Genomic DNA, 19,776 nt, shown 5'->3' with positions numbered 1-19,776 from the left:
ACAAATTTCACATGTTCTCACTTATTTGTGGAAGCTAAAAATTAAAACAACTGAATTCATGAAGATAGAGAGCAGAAAAGGATGGTTACCAGAGGCTAGGGAGGGTAGTAGAGGGGTGGTGGGGAAGTAGAGATGGTTAAGTGGTACAAAAAAATAGAAAGAATGAATAAGAGTTAGTATTTGATAGCACGACAGGGTGACAATTGTCAAAAATAAATTAATTTTACATTTTAAAATAACTAGAAGAGTGTAATTGAATTGTTCACAATACAGATGAATGCTTGAGGTGATGAATACCCCAATTTGATTATTATTTATCGCATAGCTATATCAAAACATCTCATGTAACTTATAAATATATACATTTACTATGTACCCACAAAAATTAAAAACTAAAAATATTTTTAAATACAAAAATTTTTCAAAAAACAAAAATGGAAACATAACATACCAAAACTTACAGCATGTAACAAAAGTAGTTCTATGACGAAAATTTAAGGCAATGAACACTTACATTAAAAAAAAAAATCTCAAATATACAATCTAACACTATGCCTCAGGAAGTAGAAAAGAACAAACTGAACTTAGCCCAAAGTTAGTAGAAGAAAAGAAATAACAAATATCAGAGCAGATAAAAAGGAAATGAAGACTACAAACCCAATAGATATGATCAGTGAAACTAAGAAATTGGTTTTCTAAAAGATTTAAAAAATGGTCAAACCTTTAGATAGACTAAGAAAAAAGAGAGAATATACAAATAACTAATATCAGAAATGAAAGGGGAAGCAACAATGGATACTACAGAAAGAAACACAAAGGATCATAAAAGACTACTATGAACACTTATTTCCCAACAAAGTGTATAACCTAGAATAAATATATAAATTCCTAGAAACATACAATTAACAGAACTTAATCATGAAGAAATATAAAATCTGAACAGACCAGTAACAAGCAAGGAGACTGGATCAGTAATAAAGTCTCTCATTAGAGAAAAGCCCATAACCTGATGGCTTTACTGCTGAATTCTACCAAACATTTAAAGACCTAACACCAATCCTTCTCAAACTCTTCCAAAACAATTGAAGAGAAGGGAAATATCCAAGCTCATTTCATAATGCCAGCATTACTAGATACCAAGGCCAGAAAGGGACATTACAAGAAAAGAAAATTATATGCCAATATTCCTGATAAGCATAGATGTAAAATCTCTCAACAAAATATTAGCAAACCTAATTCAAGGGTACATTAAAAAGATCATTCACCATGATCAAGTGAGATTTATCCCTGGAATGCAAGAATGGTTTGCCAATGTATACCAATAAATGTGATAAACTATAATAACAGAATGAAGGACAAAAACCATATGATCATCTCAATAGATGTAGAAAAGGCATTCAACAAAATTCAACACTCTTTCATGATTAAAAAAAAAACTTCCAACAAATTAGGTATAAAAGGAATATACCTCAATGCAATAAAGGCCATATATGATAAACATATAGTTAACATACTCAATAGTAAAAAGTTGAAAGCTCTTCCTCTAAGATCTGAATCAAGACAAGGATGCTAGGATGCTCACTCTCACCGCTTGTATTCAACATAGTACCAGAAATACTAGCAAGAGCAATTAAGCAAGAAAAATAAATAAAAGACATCTGAATCAGAAAGGAAGATGTTACACTGTATCTGTTAACAGACAACAAGATGTTATATTCTTAAAAAATTCTAAAAATTCCACTAAAAAACTGTTACTAATAAATTTAGTGAAGTTGCAGGGTACAAAAATCAAGACACAAAAAATCAGTAGTGTTTCTATACACTGATAAACTATCCAATAAAAGAATAAAAAAATCAATTCCATTTACTATAGCTACAATGTAATATTAATACAATATTTAGGAATAAATTTCGCCAAGGAGCTGAAAAATCCATACACTGAAGACTATAAAACACTGACAAAAGAAACTGCAGTGTACACAACTAAATGGAAACATACTCTGTTTCATGTATTGGAAGAATTAATATTGGCTAAATATTCATAGTACCCTATGCAATCTACAGATTCAATGCAATCCCTATCAAAATTCCAATAACACTTTTTACAGAAATAGTGAAAAACAATCCTAAAATTTCAATGAAGCTACCAAAGACTCTAAATAGCCAAAGCAATCTTGAGCAGAAAGAACAAGGCTGGGGCACCACACCACTTGATTTCAAAATCTACTATAAGGCTAAAGTAGCTAAACAACATGGTATTAGCGCAAAGACCATTGGGACAGAATAGGATGTCCAGAAATAAAGCCATGTATTTACCATCAATAGATTTTTTACAAAGATGCCAAGAACACAGATGGGAAAAGGAAAGTCTCTTCAATAAATAATGTTTGGAAAACTGGATATCCACATGCAAAAGAATGAAAGTAGACCCTCATCTCACACTATATTCAAAAATCAACTTGAAATAGATTAAAGACTTAAAATGCAGGACTTGTACTGTAAAACTAGAAGAAAACAGAAGGGAATGCTTTTTGGCCTTGGCAATAATTTCTTGGATATGAAACCAAAAACACAGGCAAGAAAAGCAAAAATAAACAAGTGGGATTACCTCTAATTAAAAAGCTTCTGCACAACAAAATAATCAACAGAGTAAAGACACAACCTTTGGAATGGAAGAAAGTATCTGCAAACTGTACACCTAATAAATGGTTAATATCCAAAATATACAAGGAACTTAAACAATTCAACAGGAAAAAAACTAATAACCGATTCATAATTGGACAAAAGATCTAAGAAGACATTTCTCAAAAGAAGACATATAAATGGCCATCAGGCATATGAAGAAAATATTCAACATCAATCATCATCAGGAAAATGCAAATTAAAACCACAACAAGACATACCTTCGCACCTATTCGAATGGCTAGTATCAAAAAGACAAAAGGTAACAAGTGTTGTCAACAATGTAGAGAAAAGGAAAACCTTGCACACTCTTGGTGGGAATGTAAATTAGTATAGCCATTATGGAAAAACAGTATGGAGATTTCGCAAAAAACTAAAAATAGAACTACCATATGATCTAGCAATCCCACTACTGGGTATATATCCACAGGAAATGAAATCAGTATGCCAAAGAGATATCTGCACTCCCATGTTCACTGTAGCATGATTTAGAATAATCCAGATAGGGAATTAACTTAAGCGTCTATTGACAGATGAACAGATAACGAAAATGTGGTATATATACACAATGGAACTCTATTAAACATTTAAAAAGAGGGAAATCTGCCATTTATGACAACATGAACGAACCTGGAAGATACTATGCTAAGTGAAATAAGACAGGCACAAAAAGACAAATATACCACGTGATTTCACTTATATGTGGAACCTTTAAAAAGCTGAACTCATAGAAACAAAGGGTAGAATGGTGGTTGCCAGGGGCTGGGGTGGGGAAATGGGGAGACGCTGGTCAAAGAGTACAAAGTTCGACTTAGGATGAATAAGTTCAAGAGATCTATTGCACAGCATGGTGACGATATTTAATAGTAATGTATTATATACTTGAAAATTGCTAAGAAGGTAGATCTTAAGTGTTCTCACCATAAAAAAAAAAGTCTGTGAGGTGTGGATATGTTCATTAGCTTGATTTAATCATTTCACAATGTATACATATATGAAAACATCACATTGTACACTGTAAATATACACAATTTTTGTCAATTATACCTTAATAAAGTTGGAGGAAAATTATGTTCTCAGCTATGTCAAGTCAGATTTGAAATCATTTACTTTAGGTACGGGCTCAGGTCAGTACAATTTTTCTGTCTTCTGTGTCTGTCATGTCAATGGTTCATAGACCTAGTTGAAAAATCAGAAAAACCTGGGGAGATTCTAATTATGTTAGTGTGTTTGGGGAAATTCTGACAATTGGCCAGGTTTGGGAACCTCTTCCTAGTACTGCATTAAACTATTCTCAGACATAGCAACACCCACAACATGAGGAACAGACAGAAAATACGTGACAAAGGATTTAGTTAATGAAGGTCATTTGAAAATAGTAAGGCACCTGGGTCAAAAAAGGGCAGGAACAGGAGGAGTTACCAGAGTTTGGTGGGTGGTAGGTATTGGGGAAATGTTGGTCAAAGGATATGAACATTCTTTGACAGGACAGAGTAAGTTCAAGAGTTCCATTGTACAACATGGTAATGGTAGTCAACGTTATGTGGCCAGGCGCGGTGGTTCACACCTGTAATCCCAGCACTTTGGGAGGCCAAGGCAGGCAGATCACTTGAGGTCAGGAGTTCAAGACCAGCCTGACCAACATGGTGAAACCCCATCTCTACCAAAGAATATAAAAGTTAGCCGGGCATGGTGGTGCATGCCTGCAATCCCAGGTACTTAGGAGGCTGAGGCAGGAGAATCGCTTGAACCTGGGACGCAGAGGTTGCAGTGAGCCAAGATAGCACCACTGTATTCCAGCCTGGGCAACAGAGTGAGACTCTGTCTCCAAAAAAAAAAAAAAAAAAAAAGTGTTGCATACTTTGTAAGTGCTAAGAGAGATTTTAAGTGGTCTCACCACAAAAAAAAATTATGAGGTAATACATATGTTAATTAGCTTGAGTTAGCCATTCCACAATATATACATATATCAAAACATTATGCTATACATCATAAATATATACATCTTATTTGTTAATTTAAAAAATAAATCTTAAAAATTGGAAAGATGAACCAAATGTGGTATAACAGTAACATTTGGTTGATTTGGGGAAAGTATGTGAGAATTCTTTGTATTATTCTTGAAACTTTTCTGTAAGTCTAAAATTGTTGAAGAGTTAAAACAAAAACAACATCAAAAAAGCCTCTTAAATGATCTCCCTGCTTCAATCTCTGCCTGCTACAGTCTATTCTCAATTAAAAAAAATTCAGCAATCCTTTTAAAATCATAAATTAGATTATTTAACTCCTTTGCTAAAAACCCTGGAATAATTCTCCATTTTATTCACAGTGAAAGCAAAATGTATACTGCTATTCCCTCTGATTGGTGTGCTCTTGCTCCAGATAGCCACTTAGCTAACTTCCTCACTCCCTTCAAGTCTTTGTTCAAATATCACCTTCTCAATGAATCTACCCTAACCATCACATTTAAGATTTCAACCCACTCTCTATAGCCAACACTTCTGATCTCAACTCTAACCTAGTTTTTCTTTTCTCTTGACACTCACCACACTGTAACAACTATGACAGTTTTTAAAACCATCTGATTCCTTCAGCTTCAATGTAAGCTCAGTAAAGCCACAGATTTTTCAGTATTCTGCTTATTAATACAGTATCTCAAATGCCTAGAACTGTGCCTGGCCTACAAGGTATACAATAAATATCAGTCAAATGGATGAACAAGTTTTGCTGAATACCTGCTACAATCTAGAAAATGTCCAGAAGAACACAGAGTCAGGGACCTAGCTATACAAGCAATCGCCTATAATCCAAATGGGAAATGCAGTACAATGTACAACACTTACGGAAAGATGAATTCTAGATGAGGGATGAAGTCAGTAGGTTGACTCCCTTTTCAAAAATCTTGCCAGTGAGGGGAAGGCAAGTTGCAGAGTTATTTACATCCAAGAATTCTTCACTGACTGTGTACTCATTAACAGAGTAACAGAAGTTCCTAGTACATGTAGGAAAACAATAGTTTCAAGGTAAATAAAAATCTTCACTATGTAACTTATATCAGGGGACATTTAGACATCTACTCAATATTAGAATCTCTACCTCATCTTTAAAAGGCAATCTTGGCTGGGCGCAGTGGCTCACATCTGTAATCCCAGCACTTTGGGAGGCCAGGGCAGGTGGATCACGAGGTCAGGAGTTTGAGTCCAGCTTCACCAACATGGTGAAACCCCGCCTCTACTAAAAATACAAAAATTAGCCAGGCATAGTGGCACGAGCCTGTAGTTCCAACTACTTGGGAAGCTGAGGCAGGAGAATCACTTGAACCTGGAAGGTGGAGGTTGCAGTGAGCCGAGATCGCGCCACTGCACTCCAGCCTGGGCTACAGAGCAGGACTCTGTCTCAAAAATAAATAAATAAATAAATAAATAAATAAATAAATAAATGACAATCTCTTTGTTTATAAGTCAGTCTCTCCATCTTTTTTTTTTTTTTTTTTTTAAGATGCAGTCTCACTCTGTCACTAGGCTGGAGTGCAGTGGCATGATCTTGGCTTACTGCAACCTCCGCCTCCCAGGTTCAAGCAATTCTCCTGCCTCAGACTCCCAAGTAGCTGGGACTACAGGCACGTGCCACCACGCCTGGCTAATTTTTTGTATTTTTTAGTAGAGATGGGGTTTCACCATGTTAGCCAGGATGGTCTCGATCTCCTGACCTTGTGATCTGCCCACCTCGGCCTCCCAAAGTGCTGGGATTACAGGCATGAGCCACCGCGCAATTTTCTAATGTTTATAAATATAGCACAAGGTGAATGCAAAGTAAAATTGCAAATCTCAAAAAGATAAAGTTTCATGAAGTCTATGAAAATAATATAGCTTCATGAGAAAATTATTACTTTCTAATTGAAAAGGTGGCCAAGGTAGTTAGACCAATAAAAATTGGAACATGAAAGGTGTTCAAAGGATAGTGAATAGAGTACTAATCATTGAGTAATAAAAATCTTTAGAAAATTTGATGATGCTTTCAACTTTTGCAAAAAATGACACTTTTGTTAATTCCATGGAGACAAATGTGAAAAGAAGAATGTCATATTGTGCGATCATAGTTTTATCAGAAAATCTATGTTAAAAAAATCAGTACTTGTTCACCACAAAAAAAAAAAAAACAAGATAACTATGTGAGGTGAAGGATATGTTGCCTAAGCTTGATTGTGGTAATCACGAAGTATATATATATCAATGTATACATATATTTATGGTGTTCAAGCATACTCAACAATATAAATATACACAATTTGTATTTATAAATTGAACTTCAATCAAGCTGGAGGAAAAAATAGTACTTAATTCATTCTTTTTTTAAGATTTTTTTTTTTAGAGAAAGAGTCTTGCTCTGTCACTCAGGCTGGAGGGCAGTGATGCAATCATAATTAACTGTAACCTCAAACTCCTGAGCTCAAGCAATCCTGCTATCAAAGCTTCCTGAGTAAGTAGGACCACAGACATTGATTTATTCTTAATTCTAATAATTAGCTAAGGTTGCAGTTACATAGTAAATTTTTTTTTTTTTTTTTTTTTTTTTTTTGAGACAGAGTCTCCTTCTGTCGCCCAGGCTAGACTGTGGTGGCACAATCTCGGCTCACTGCAACCTCTGCCTCCTGGGTTCAAGCGATTCTCCTGCCTCAGCCTCCTGAGTAGCTGGATTTACAGGCATTTGCCACCATGTCTGGCTAATTTTTTTTTTTTTTTTGAGACAGTCTCGCTCTGTCGCCCAGGCTGGAGTGCAGTGGCACAATCTCGGCTCACTGCAAGCTCCACCTCCTGCGTTCACGCCATTCTCCTGCCTCAGCCTCCCGAGTAGCTGGGACTACAGGCACCCGCCACCATGCCTGGCTAATTTTTTGTATTTTTAGTAGAGAGGGGGTTTCACCATGTTAGCCAGGATGGGCTCGATCTCCTGACCTCATGACCCACCTGCCTTGGCCTCCCAAAGTGCTGGGATTACAGGCGTGAGCCACCGCGCCCAGCCTAATTTTTGTATTTTTAATAGAGACAGGGTTTCACCATGTTGGCCTGGCTGATCTTGAACTCCTGACCTCAGGTGATGCACCCGCCTTGGCCTCCCAAAGTGCTAGGATTACAGGCGTGAACCACCATGCCTGACCAAGTTATATAGCAAATTTTGCTGAAGACTTTAGGTTTCATTTTTCAACATAAAGAGCAAATCGAACTTCACCCTCTCTCTCATTCACCACCACCACCACCACTACCACCACCATCATCCATCATCACTAACATCAACAATAATAATTTATTTTACAAGACTTCATCCTTGAACAGGTTGCTTTAGGTGGTCCCTTTTGAGCACCTTCTGTCCTCTTTGAAGGTGATGTATGTTTAATCAGAGTTATATCTTTAATAAATAAAACAAAATAATTTTCTGTCATTTATTCAGCTGAGGGGGAAAAAAGTGTAAACACAATCTCTAGCAAAGGATGCAATTTGTAAGTTGGACCACAAGATGGAGGCACCAGTCACCTAAACGGAAATAAAGATAAAAGCAAAAAAACAGCCTTTTAAGTGTAAAAATAACAAACCTACTTTTTTAAAAAATCAGGTACATTTCCAATTCATTTTATAAGAATGGAAATTTATTCAAACAATCAAACAGTGAAGTCTGACATATAGTTCTGAAGATACTATCTCTACCAAACCCAATTCAATTGAAAAATCTCAAAAGCAACCTTGTCAACTCACTTTTCTAACTCTTGCAGAGTAACTCACACTTACAAAGTCTTCAAACAGCAGCAGAAAGGAACTGCTGAACTGAGTAGTACTTTGAAAAGTGAGGGAGTATGAAAAGTAATAGTTTCATGTGACTTACACTGATGCAGAGAAACTGGGTTTTACACAAAAATAATGCAAATTGAGTTTCATAGCTACATAATATTGACAAATCAACACTAGACATATTATTTTCCCTCATTTATTATATTCTTCAACAAATACAGCGAGTCATAACAAATGCTAGGGATAGTGCCTATACACAGTATTTAAGAAATACTAATTCTCATTATTATTATTGACACTACTATTCTTAATATAAAGCGATTACAAAACCCTCAAAACAAAAGGAGACAAGTAACTATTTTTCTCTTATATGAAATATTTTCAACCTCACTTAGAAACATAACCCAGCTTAGTCACTCATCCATTATTAGTTCCATTTCTGTTAAAACGTTTCATATTTCTATGGCAGGGAAAACTAGAATTCAAGATTAAGGTTCCTTAACTTCGTAAGCATAAAGCATAAAGAACTGACAGGTACGACTGTGAACACATTTCATCCTCCTGTTTTTCTCTGTTTGAAAGTGTGACACAGATGTGGTACTATTTGCGTAAGTAAGGGAAAAGGGTTTTTGTTTCCCTTCAACAAAATACAATTAAGTATTTAAGTGCATGAACACATATACACACGAACTAAGGGAATTCAGTAAGTATTTGAAATAGTCTCAGAAGAAAACATAAGTAAGACATGAAATTTCAAAATGAAGATCAGAAAATTAAAAATCCAACCTTCAAACAACTCTGAAACAACCTGTATAAAAAACGTTTAAATTACTATTTTATAGTCAACAAAGTATTTTAAAGTAAGTTCAACTTTTTATAAATATCACTAAACCAAAGGCATGTTTTAGCTAAAATCAAAATATTTTAGGATATTCTATCAATCTGATGATGCCCATGGTGATGATTACATCATGTGACCTCTAGATCTCTGATAACTAAAGAAAAAATGTTACTTACTATTGAGAAAACTAAATGTTTGATTTAAAATTTTTTTTATCCATTCTTCAAAATATAATTGCCACTTCTATCATTGTGCATTACTGATTAGGAATGATCCATATTATCATTTAAAAATCTTTATCTTAAAAGTTAGTTTATAAAACAGTAGTGCAGGGCTTATTTGGAAGAAAAAATACATCCAGTTATTTTAGAGAAATGATTACTCCTTCAAATCAATTCAAAAAAAATTTAACAGTGAATCTAAAATTTTTAAAACAATTCTGCCATCTACTGGAAAAATCTGAAATGTCTTCATAATTTCCCAAATGTTAAATAGAAAATATCACATTGAAAAGAGCTATATATCATGATCTTCCAATAGCTACTAAAAACAAGAGACTTGACTTATAATTCTGACCATTTCATTTGTTTTGATCCTTAATAACTACTTAACTGCATACTAATTCATTATAATTTTTAGTATATTTTAAATCCTAAATACAAATATGATGAGGTGAGATAATTTAAAACAATGCAGGATTACAATTACATATAACAGTGGATAACATAGGTTTTGATATATTCATCCTTATGACTGGGTATCTTAAGTTTGAGGCTGGCAATGAAACTATATTTAGGACACTGACTAAACCAAGTCCAAACCTGAACAACACTAGAGGCGTCGTGACATTATGAAACAATACTCCTATTTCTAATGAGAATATTTTAGTCCCTGAAGAATAATTTAGCCAATTTACCGTAATAAAAAGAAAAGTATATCTTAAGCATCTGTCTCAAGATTTTGTAAAACTAGTTAACAGAAAAACCACAGAAAATGGTTTTTCTGTGGTTTTCTTATATTTTGTTTTGTTTTTGTCTTTATGCCTCTGGGTCCGTAAACATCTCAATTCACTGATTAGCTGCTTTTTCAGCATCTACTTTATATCTAGGCACATGCATATAAAGTACATTTAAGTATTCAGAAACATAACAATCACTTCATATTTAAAATGAGGATAATAATCCCTGGTTACATGGTTGTTATAAAAATGTTAAGTAATCAGAGTTAGCACCTAATAAATAATAGTTATCATTACTTTAAGTATTACTAAAAAGATTGGAAGCTTATAAGTAGCTGAGAACAAAATGAATGAAAAAATGTGTTTTCAATTTGTTACAAATTAAATATGAAAACTTCAGATTAAAATAGCCTATGATTCATGTTTACTTCCTTTATCTCCCAAAACCCAATTGAATTTATTAAAGAATATATGAGAGGAGATATAGCTATGCTAGAAAACAAAGGTACCATTAAAAGGTCAGACACTAAGGCCAAATGGTCTGAAATACATAAAACAGATGTTTTGCTTAGAGTAGTAGTCAATAACTATCTGTCACATGAGAAAATTAACAAATGACACAGGATGAGATGAAAAGCAAACTTAGCAGTGCTGACTGGCCTGTGAATCAGCACAAGTGAACGGGCTTGCTTAGAAAGAATCAATATAGTTTTCCAAAAATAGGTCCTGAGAAAACCCCAAAATTGGAGGAGCAAGACTAAGAGCAAGTGGCAAATGTTAACAGTCAAGTCCAAAAAATTCAAAAACGCCACTAGTGCTACTACAGGGAGTCCTGGTTATCACTAATACAGGTTATACACAAAATACAGGTTTTTCAAAAAACAGCAAAAAGAAAACACCAAAAGAACAAACCCAAACAATAACACATGGTCAGTGTCCCAATGAGCCCCTTTCCTATTTCTCACAGGCAACTAAAACTTTCACCTGATACTGACAGTCTTAAGATTCCCACCAGCAGGGGCTGAAAGTGAAGGAACCCTGTATTGAATACAGTTCTACCAAAGTAATTCCACCAGAGCACTATGAGGAGCTACTGGCCTGTAATATTCACTGGGGTCTGTCTGGGTACAGACAGCTAATTTCAAGTAAATTGAGGGCTATGATGCAAAAGACATCTAAGGAGGGTAACCAGGAATCAGAAGAACAGTTTTTAAAAAGATAAAGGGAGAATCTATAGAGACTTAAACTGTAAAAAAAAAAAAAAGTAAACAGATCAGCCAATAAACAAGAACATTATAACATTATAGGATAACCAAGAAAATGTGAATGGCTGGATATCTGATGATATTAAGGGATTTATTTCTACATATGATGATGGTGTTATTGTTACATTTAAAAACAGGAGTGCTTGTGTTTAAAAGATACATACTGAAATGTTTATAGGTAAATTGACAAGATGTTTGTTACCTGCTTCAAAATAAAATAGGAAAGATAACTGGGGGTTAGGAAGAAAATTATATTTAACCACAAGTATAACTGTAAAAAGTAAGTTTCAGGTATGTGGAGGTTTGCTTTCTAATTATCTCTACTATATTTTAATTCAATAATTAAAAATAAATAAAACAGTGATTCTCAAGTTAGAACAAAAGGTAAAATCCAACTAATATTCTTAAAAAGGAAGCACAAAAGGTATAAAACACCCTTCAGTTATAAGCAAAATTCTATTTCTGATTAGCAAACCTCAATTTTAAATTAGCAACTTTAAAGTTTGGTTAATACCTCTTTTGATCTGGTTTCTCAAGTGTTTGAGAACTTCATATTCAAAAGGCAGCATTTTCTTTTTAACTAAAAAACATAAAATACAAAATTCAGGAGATGATATTATAAATAATGTTTGGCACACTGATAATCCAAATATATGTGTGTCTAAATATACTCACATAGAAATACAGAAAGTATAGAAAATATAGTTTGGCAGTAAATGTTTTCATAAAAACCTCAGCACAAATTTTTCTTGGCTCACAACTTTTACAAATGTATAAGTAACACTTCAAAAAACTGAGATAACATATACAAATCAATGTGATATACCAAATCAACAAAATGAAGGACAAAAACTGTATGACCATCTCATCAGATGCAGGAAAAGCATTCAACAAAATTCAATCCTTTTTAAGATAAAAATTCTTAGTGTCAGGTATAGAAGGGATGCACCTCAACATAATGAAGGCCATATATGACAAATCCACAGCTAATATTATATTCAAGAGTGAAAAACGGAAAGCTTTTCCTTTAAGGTTAGGAATGAGACAAGGATGCTTACTCTCACCACTCCTATTCAAAAACAGAAGTCCTAGCAAGAGCAAGTAGGCAAGAAAAACAAATAAATGGCATCCAAATTAGAAAAGAAGAAGCCGCAGATGACGACCTTACATATAGAAATCCCCAAAGATTCCACACACAAAAAGAGCTGTTCAGACTAATGAATGAATTCAGCAAAGTTGCAGGATACAAAGTCAACATAGAGGCCAGGCATGGTGGCTCATGCCTATAATCCCAACATTTTGGGAGGCCGAGGCAGGTGGATCACTTGAGCCCAGAAGTTCAAAACCAGCCTGGGCAACATGGTGAAATCTCACCTCTACAAAAAATACAAAAATTAGCTGGGCATGGTGGCACTTATCTGTAGTCCCAGTACTTAGGCCCCAGGGGCAGAGGTTGCAGTGAGCTGAGATCGTGCCAGTGCCCTCCAGCCTGGGTGACAGAGCGAGACTCTATCTCAAAAAAAAACAAAGTCAACATACAAAAATCTATTGCATGTCTAGGTACTATCAACAAATTATCTGAAAAGGAAATTAAGAAAACAACCTACTTACAATAACATCAATAAAGTAAAATATTTAGCAACAAACTAAGGAAGTGAAAGACTTATTCACTGAAAACTATAAAACACTGATGAAAGAAATGCTTTAAAGCAGACACGAATAAATGCAATGACATCTGATATGTTCATGGACTGGAAGAATTAATATTGTTAAAGTGCTCATACTACCCAAAGCAATCTACAGATTCAACACAATCTCTATCAAAACTCCAATGACTTTTTTTTTCCAGAAATAGAAACAACAATCCTAAAATTCATATGGAATTACAAGAAGACACTGAGTAGCCAAAACAATTTTAAGCAGGAAGAACAAATCTGGAGGCATCACACTGTCTGATTTCAAAATACATTTAAAACCTACAGTAATCAAAACAGTATGGTACCAGTATAAAACCAGACATATAAACTATTGGAGCAGAAGACAGAACCTAGTAATAAACCCACACATGAGGGCAAGTGAGTTTTGACAATTATGCCAAAAACACACAGTGAAGAAAAGATAATCTCTTCAAATAAATGGTGTTGGGGAAACTAGATATCCACATGCAGAGGAATGAAATTGGACCCTTATCTCACACTGCATATAAAAATCAACTCAATATGAATTAAAGATTTCAATGTAAGTCCTTAAACTACAAAACTCTTAGAAGAAAACAGGGAAAAAGCTTCCTGACATTGGCTTTGGCAATGATTTCTTGGATATGACACCAAAAGCACAAAACAACAAAAGCAAAAATAGGTAAGTCTGATTACGTCAAACCAAAATACTTCTGCAAAGCAAAGGATACAAAGGCAACCTATGGAATAGGACAAATATTTGCAAACCATATCTCTTAAGGGATTAAAAACCAAAATATATCAGTGACTTCTATGACTTAACAGCAAAAAACCAAATAAATTGATTTTAAAATGGGCAAAGGAACTAACAGGCATTTCTCCAAAGAAAACATACAAATAGCCAACAAGTATATGAAAAAGTTCTCAATATCACTAGCCAACAGGGAAATCAAGTTAAAACCACAATAAGCTATCACCTTATACTTGTTAGGATGGCTACTATTAAAAAAAAAAAAAAAATGGACAGCAGAGCACGGTGGCTCACACCTGTAATCCTAGCACTTTGGGAGGCTGAGGCGGGCAGATCACTTGAGGTCATGAGTTCCTTGATATTTAACAGAAAGAATTTCTAAGAGACAAAATTAACACATGAAAGGAAAAAGTTGTATTTTCAGATACCTAAAATTTCCTAAAATCTAGTACATAGTATATATGTTAGCTAGTCTCAGATTTCAAAGAAGAGTTAACGCTCAAGTTATCTCAGGTAACCAGGAAATACTGTAAAGATACAGGAAGAAAGACGACAAACTCAACATCTGCAAAATAGAGACAACTGGAATGTGATTTAGGACACAACAATACCTATTGTGGTCTAATAGGAACCTTTCAACATGCTTGCCACCCTAACTTCTTAGAAATGGACATCTACTGATCCCTAATTATTCTCATATTTTCCTCTCTATATATATTATATCTATGAGTTCAAATTTCAACAGAAAAAAATTTGACCATGTTTGGTCTGTTACCAACCTATACAGAATGCCTATATGGGGCAGAATTCTCACACCTAGCCACATCATAGGTCTTTGGCTATCTTACAGCTAATGACTTGGGACTAGAGACATGGATATGGGTATCATGGTGACCTGTAAAGCTGGAACTAGTCCTAGTTACCAGCTACTTTGTCTAAAATACACAGCCAACACTCAAAAAGCACCACAATCTTCCAGTAAAACAATCCTAACTTATATCACTAGAAATAATGATTTAGAACATTTACATCTGTGTCTATGTGTTCCTCACTTGCATGGAAAGGAGAAATTCCTTTGGTTGTTGTCAATATGGCACATACAAAGTATGTGTGACTATCTCAAATAATTTTATACCTACTAAATTTGAAAAAAAGTTTTACTATTAAAGCCAAAACACTATTCTTCAATGTAATCATGCATTTTAAAATATACATTCATAAATACAGTAAATCATAGCATTAGGTAAAAACATTTACCAAAGCCCACATTATGCATATACTCTTCCTCAATTCATAGGCTACTCCTTTTAAGCTCACGTAGAATTTACTGCTTGCTTTTCTCTACACATTTACTCACTATGACTGCAGTAGAAACTACACCCAACAAATACATCAACCAAATGAGGTCAGAATAAAAATCTTTTCAGACATTCAAAGACTCAAAAACTTTATCCGCCTTGAACCTCTTCTCAGGAGGCTACTGAAGCATATATGCTACAAAACTGTGGTGAAAGGCCCAGAATCCAGGGAATAAGATATCCAGTAGAGGGAAGAGGAAAGGGAATTATGGTCTCTGTGTAATGAATTCTTTCAGGTACAGTATGTCTGAAAAAACCTTCATTTGCCTTTGTTTTAACAAGATATTTTTGTTGTGTACAAAATTATAGGTTGGCAGACTCTTTTGGTACTTTAAAGATATTGTTCCACTGTCTTCCAGCTTATATTGTTCCTTTTAAAAAAACCTGAACTCATTTTCGTCTTTCTTCCTCTGTAAGTAATGTGTCTTTTTCTCTAGCTCTATAAAGGTTTTCTCTTTATCAATGGCTTTGAGCAATTTGATTATAATATGCCTTGGTGTGGTTTTCTACACTTTTTTTTTGGAATTTGTTGATGATTTGGGGTCTGTGGGTTTATAGTTTTCATCAAATTTGGAATATTTTTGGCCATTATTTCTTCAAATATTTTTGACCTGCAAAATGACCTTTACCCCTCATGGTATCCAATTACATATATCAGGCCACTGGAGGGTATCCCACAGCTTGCTAATTGCTCTTTTTTTTCTGGTCTTTTTTCTCTCTGTGTTTTATTTTGGGTAATCTGCATTATTATCTTTCAATTATAAATGTGTAAGGACCTAACAATAGGTATTGAAAATACATGAAGCAAAAACTGATAGAACTGGAAAGAGTAAAAGACAAATGTACACTTATATTCAGAGACTGTAACATACTTTTTTCAATAATTGATAGAATAAATATAAAAAAAATCAGTATGAATATAGAAAACTTGAACAACTCTATCAACCAGCTTGGGCTAACTGACATTTACAGAACATTCAACCCAAAATAGCAAAATAGATAATACATCTTTCTCAAGCACAAACAGAACATTTACCAAATTGCACCATACTCTAGGCCATAAAACAATTTACATTTAAAATAACTGAAATCATATAAAATATGTTCTCTGAATATAATGGAATTAAACTAGAAGTCAATGAAAATCTCCATCTAGAAAATCTCCAAATATTTGTAAATTAAAGAATATACTTCTAAATAAATACATAGGTCATATAGGAAAAAATAAATAAGAAAATATATTCATTACATGAAAATTTTAAGATAAAAATTTGTGAAATGTGGCCAAAATAGTGCCTACAAGAAATTTTAACATTGAAAATGTATATTAAAAACTAAACAGGTCAAATTATAATCTCAGTGGCCACCTTAAGAAACTACAAGAACATATAAAACCAATTGAAAGCAGAAGAAAACGATGACGATGTAAGAGAAAGCGATAAGTTCTGAAACCAATGGAAAAAACTTACAGAGAAAAATCAGTGAAACTCAAAGCTAATTCTCTAAAATGATCAATAAAATTAACAAACCACTCATCAGATAGGCCAAGAAAACAAGAATAGCCACAAATTATCAATTCAGGAAAGAAAGAGAGGCTATCACTACAAATCATATAAACATTAAAAAGATAATAAAGAGGTATTACAACTTTATGACCGTAAATTCAACATATTAGATAAAAAGGGCAAACTACTTAAAAGATAAAAACTACCAAAACTCACCTAAGACAAAGTAGATAGCCTGAGTAGTCGTATACCTGCCAAAGATACTAAATTTGTAGGTTAAAAATTGTCTTTGAATTTTTAATTCCAGCCTTCCAACAAGGAAAACTCCAGGACCAGATGGCTTCACAGGCAATTTATATCCAACATGTAAGAAATAAGTAATACAAATTCTTCACAAACTCTTCCAGAAAATTCAAAAGAAGGAAACAAAATTTAACTCACTTAATAAGGCCAGCATTAACCTAAAAACAAACCTAGAAAGCACATTAAAAGGAAGAAATTAAGATCCTGAAGAACAGAAAACAAAATTATTCAATAAAATGTGAGCACATCAATCCAATAATATATAAAAAGGATAATGCATCATGATCAAGTGGAGTTTACCTGACAAATGCAATATTCAAGACATTCAACAATCAATCAATGCCAAATGAGTTAAAAGCTTATGTCCACTCAAAAAACTGCACAGGAATATTTATAGCAGCTTTATTCATAATCGCCAAAACTTGGAAGCAACCAAGATGTCCTTCAATATGCAAATGAATAAACAGTGGTTCCAACCATACAACAGAATATTATTTAGCAATAAAAAGAAAGTAGATGGCCAGGCATCTGGTTTACTCCTGTAATCCCAGCACTTTGGGAGGCTGAGGCAGGCGGATCACCTGAGGTAAGGAGTTCAAAACCATCCTGGCCAACATGGCGAAACCCTATCTCTACTAAAATTACAAAAATCAGCTGGGCATGGTGGTGGGCACCTGTAATCCCAGCTACTCGAGAGGCTGAGGCAGGAGAATCACTTGAACCTGAGAGGCAGAGGTTGCACCGAGCCAATATCGCACCACTGCACTCCAGCCTGGGTGACAGAGACTCTGTCTCAAAAATCAATAAATAAATAAAAAGAAAGGAGCTATTATGCCACAAAAAAACATGGAGGAAACTTAAGTGCATATTACTAAGTGAAAGAAGCCAGTCTGAAAAGACCACATACTATATGACAGCAACTATATGACGTTCTGGAAAAGGCAAAACTACAGAGACAGTAAAAAGATCAGTGGTTGCTAGGAGTTTGGTAGGAGGAAGGTAGGAAGTGAGGGCACACTAATGCAAGATATTAACAATGGGAGAAACTGCATTGGGGGAGCAGGAATATCTGAGTAGTTTCCATTCAATTTTTCTGTAACCTAAAATTGCTCTAAAAAATAAAGTCTATTAATTTTTAAAAGTCAATCAATATAAATTCACCACATGATCATTCCAACAGAACTAAAAAAAAAAAAAAAAAAAAACCCAGCAAGCAAGCATGTGACAAAATTGACAAAATTCAACATCAATTCATAAGAGAAAGTGCTCAGCAAATGAGGTACAGACAGGAAACTTTGTTAATTTAACAAAAGGTACCTAAAAAATTATAGCTAACACTACACTTAACAATGAAAGACTAGTGGCCGGGCGTGGTGGCTCATGCCTGTAATCCCAGCACTTTAGGAGGCCAAGGTGGGCAGATCATCTGAGGTCACGAGTTCGAGACCAGCCTGTCCAACATGGTGAACCCCACCTCTACTAAAAATTAAAAATTAGCCAGGCATAGTGGCACATGCCTGTTAATCCCAGATACTCAGGAGGCTGAGGCAGAAAAATCGCTTGAACCCAGGAGGTGGAGGTTGCAATGAGCCAAGATCATGCCATTGCACTCCAGCCTGGGCAACGAGAGTGAAATTCCACCTTGGGGGAAAAAAAAATGAAAGACTAAATGTTTTTCTTCTAAGATATGGAACAAGAAAAAGATATCTATGCTCACCACTCTTATTCAACATTATACTGGAGTCTCATCTAGTGCAGCCAGGCAAGAGAAGGAAATAGAATGCAAATAAGTTAGAAAGGATAAAAACAAAACTGTCTCTATCCACAGTTGATATAATTACCTACAGAGAATGTCCAAAGGATCTGCAAAAGGCTTCATTCAAGAACTAGTAGGTGAGTAAAATAGGTCGCAAGATACATGCTCAACATGGAAAAATCTATTGTACTTCAATATAATAGTAACAAAGAATTAGAAATTAAGTTTTTTAAAGCATCATTTATAATAATAATAGAATATAATATACTTTATAATAAATTTAACAAAACATATCATGATCTCTATGCTGAAAACTACAAATCAGTGATAAATTTCAAAAAATGACCAAGTGAAAGGTCTCTATGAATTAAGTCAAACTGATTTTGACATTAAATCCCATTCTCTTAAATGCTATCCAATTTGTCTCTCTTGAGTAGCAAAAATACTTTGTGAGGCTAAGTAGGTACTGTTATTTCCGTTTTACAGAGTAAGCTGGAGCTGCTATGGCCAAGCACTCACACTCTTAGGTATGTACTCATGGAAAATGAAAACTTATGTTCACACGAAACCCACATGTGAATGTTTCTTGCAGCTGTATTCATAATCACCAAAAACTGCAAGTAACTAAACTCAAATGCCCTTTAATGAGTAAATGAACAAACTGGTACATCCATTAACATGGAATACTAATCAGCAGTAAAAAGAAGCAAACTACTGATACACGTAATGAATCTCAAAGGCATTATGCTGAATAGAAGAAGCCAGGTTCAAAAGGTTACATATGGTATAAGTATACATGTGCGACAGTCTCAAATGGAAAAAAGTACAATGGCAGAGAACAAATCAGTGGTTGCTGAGGTTAGGGATGAGGAGAGATTGTGACTACAAAAAGTTAGCA

The 19,776-nt window shown here is 34.4% G+C and overlaps 1 protein-coding gene and 1 long non-coding RNA gene across 2 annotated transcripts in view; both read right to left on the bottom strand.

The window, feature by feature from the left end:
- The window catches only part of NDUFAF2 (NADH:ubiquinone oxidoreductase complex assembly factor 2), a 206,806-nt gene that overhangs the window by 182,980 nt on the left and 4,050 nt on the right, over positions 1-19,776 (bottom strand). The window lies entirely within an intron of this gene.
- LOC134761395 (uncharacterized) lies at positions 1,911-19,174 on the bottom strand. Its single transcript, XR_010139958.1, has 3 exons — positions 12,044-19,174; positions 5,526-5,674; positions 1,911-3,861 (listed from the first exon to the last, which is right to left on the bottom strand). It is a non-coding gene; the product is annotated as an uncharacterized LOC134761395 (long non-coding RNA).

Source organism: Pongo abelii, chromosome 4 (assembly GCF_028885655.2).
Source record: "Pongo abelii isolate AG06213 chromosome 4, NHGRI_mPonAbe1-v2.0_pri, whole genome shotgun sequence".
In the NCBI taxonomy this organism is placed as follows: domain Eukaryota; kingdom Metazoa; phylum Chordata; class Mammalia; order Primates; family Hominidae; genus Pongo; species Pongo abelii.
This window is presented reverse-complemented; position numbering and strand designations above follow the sequence as displayed.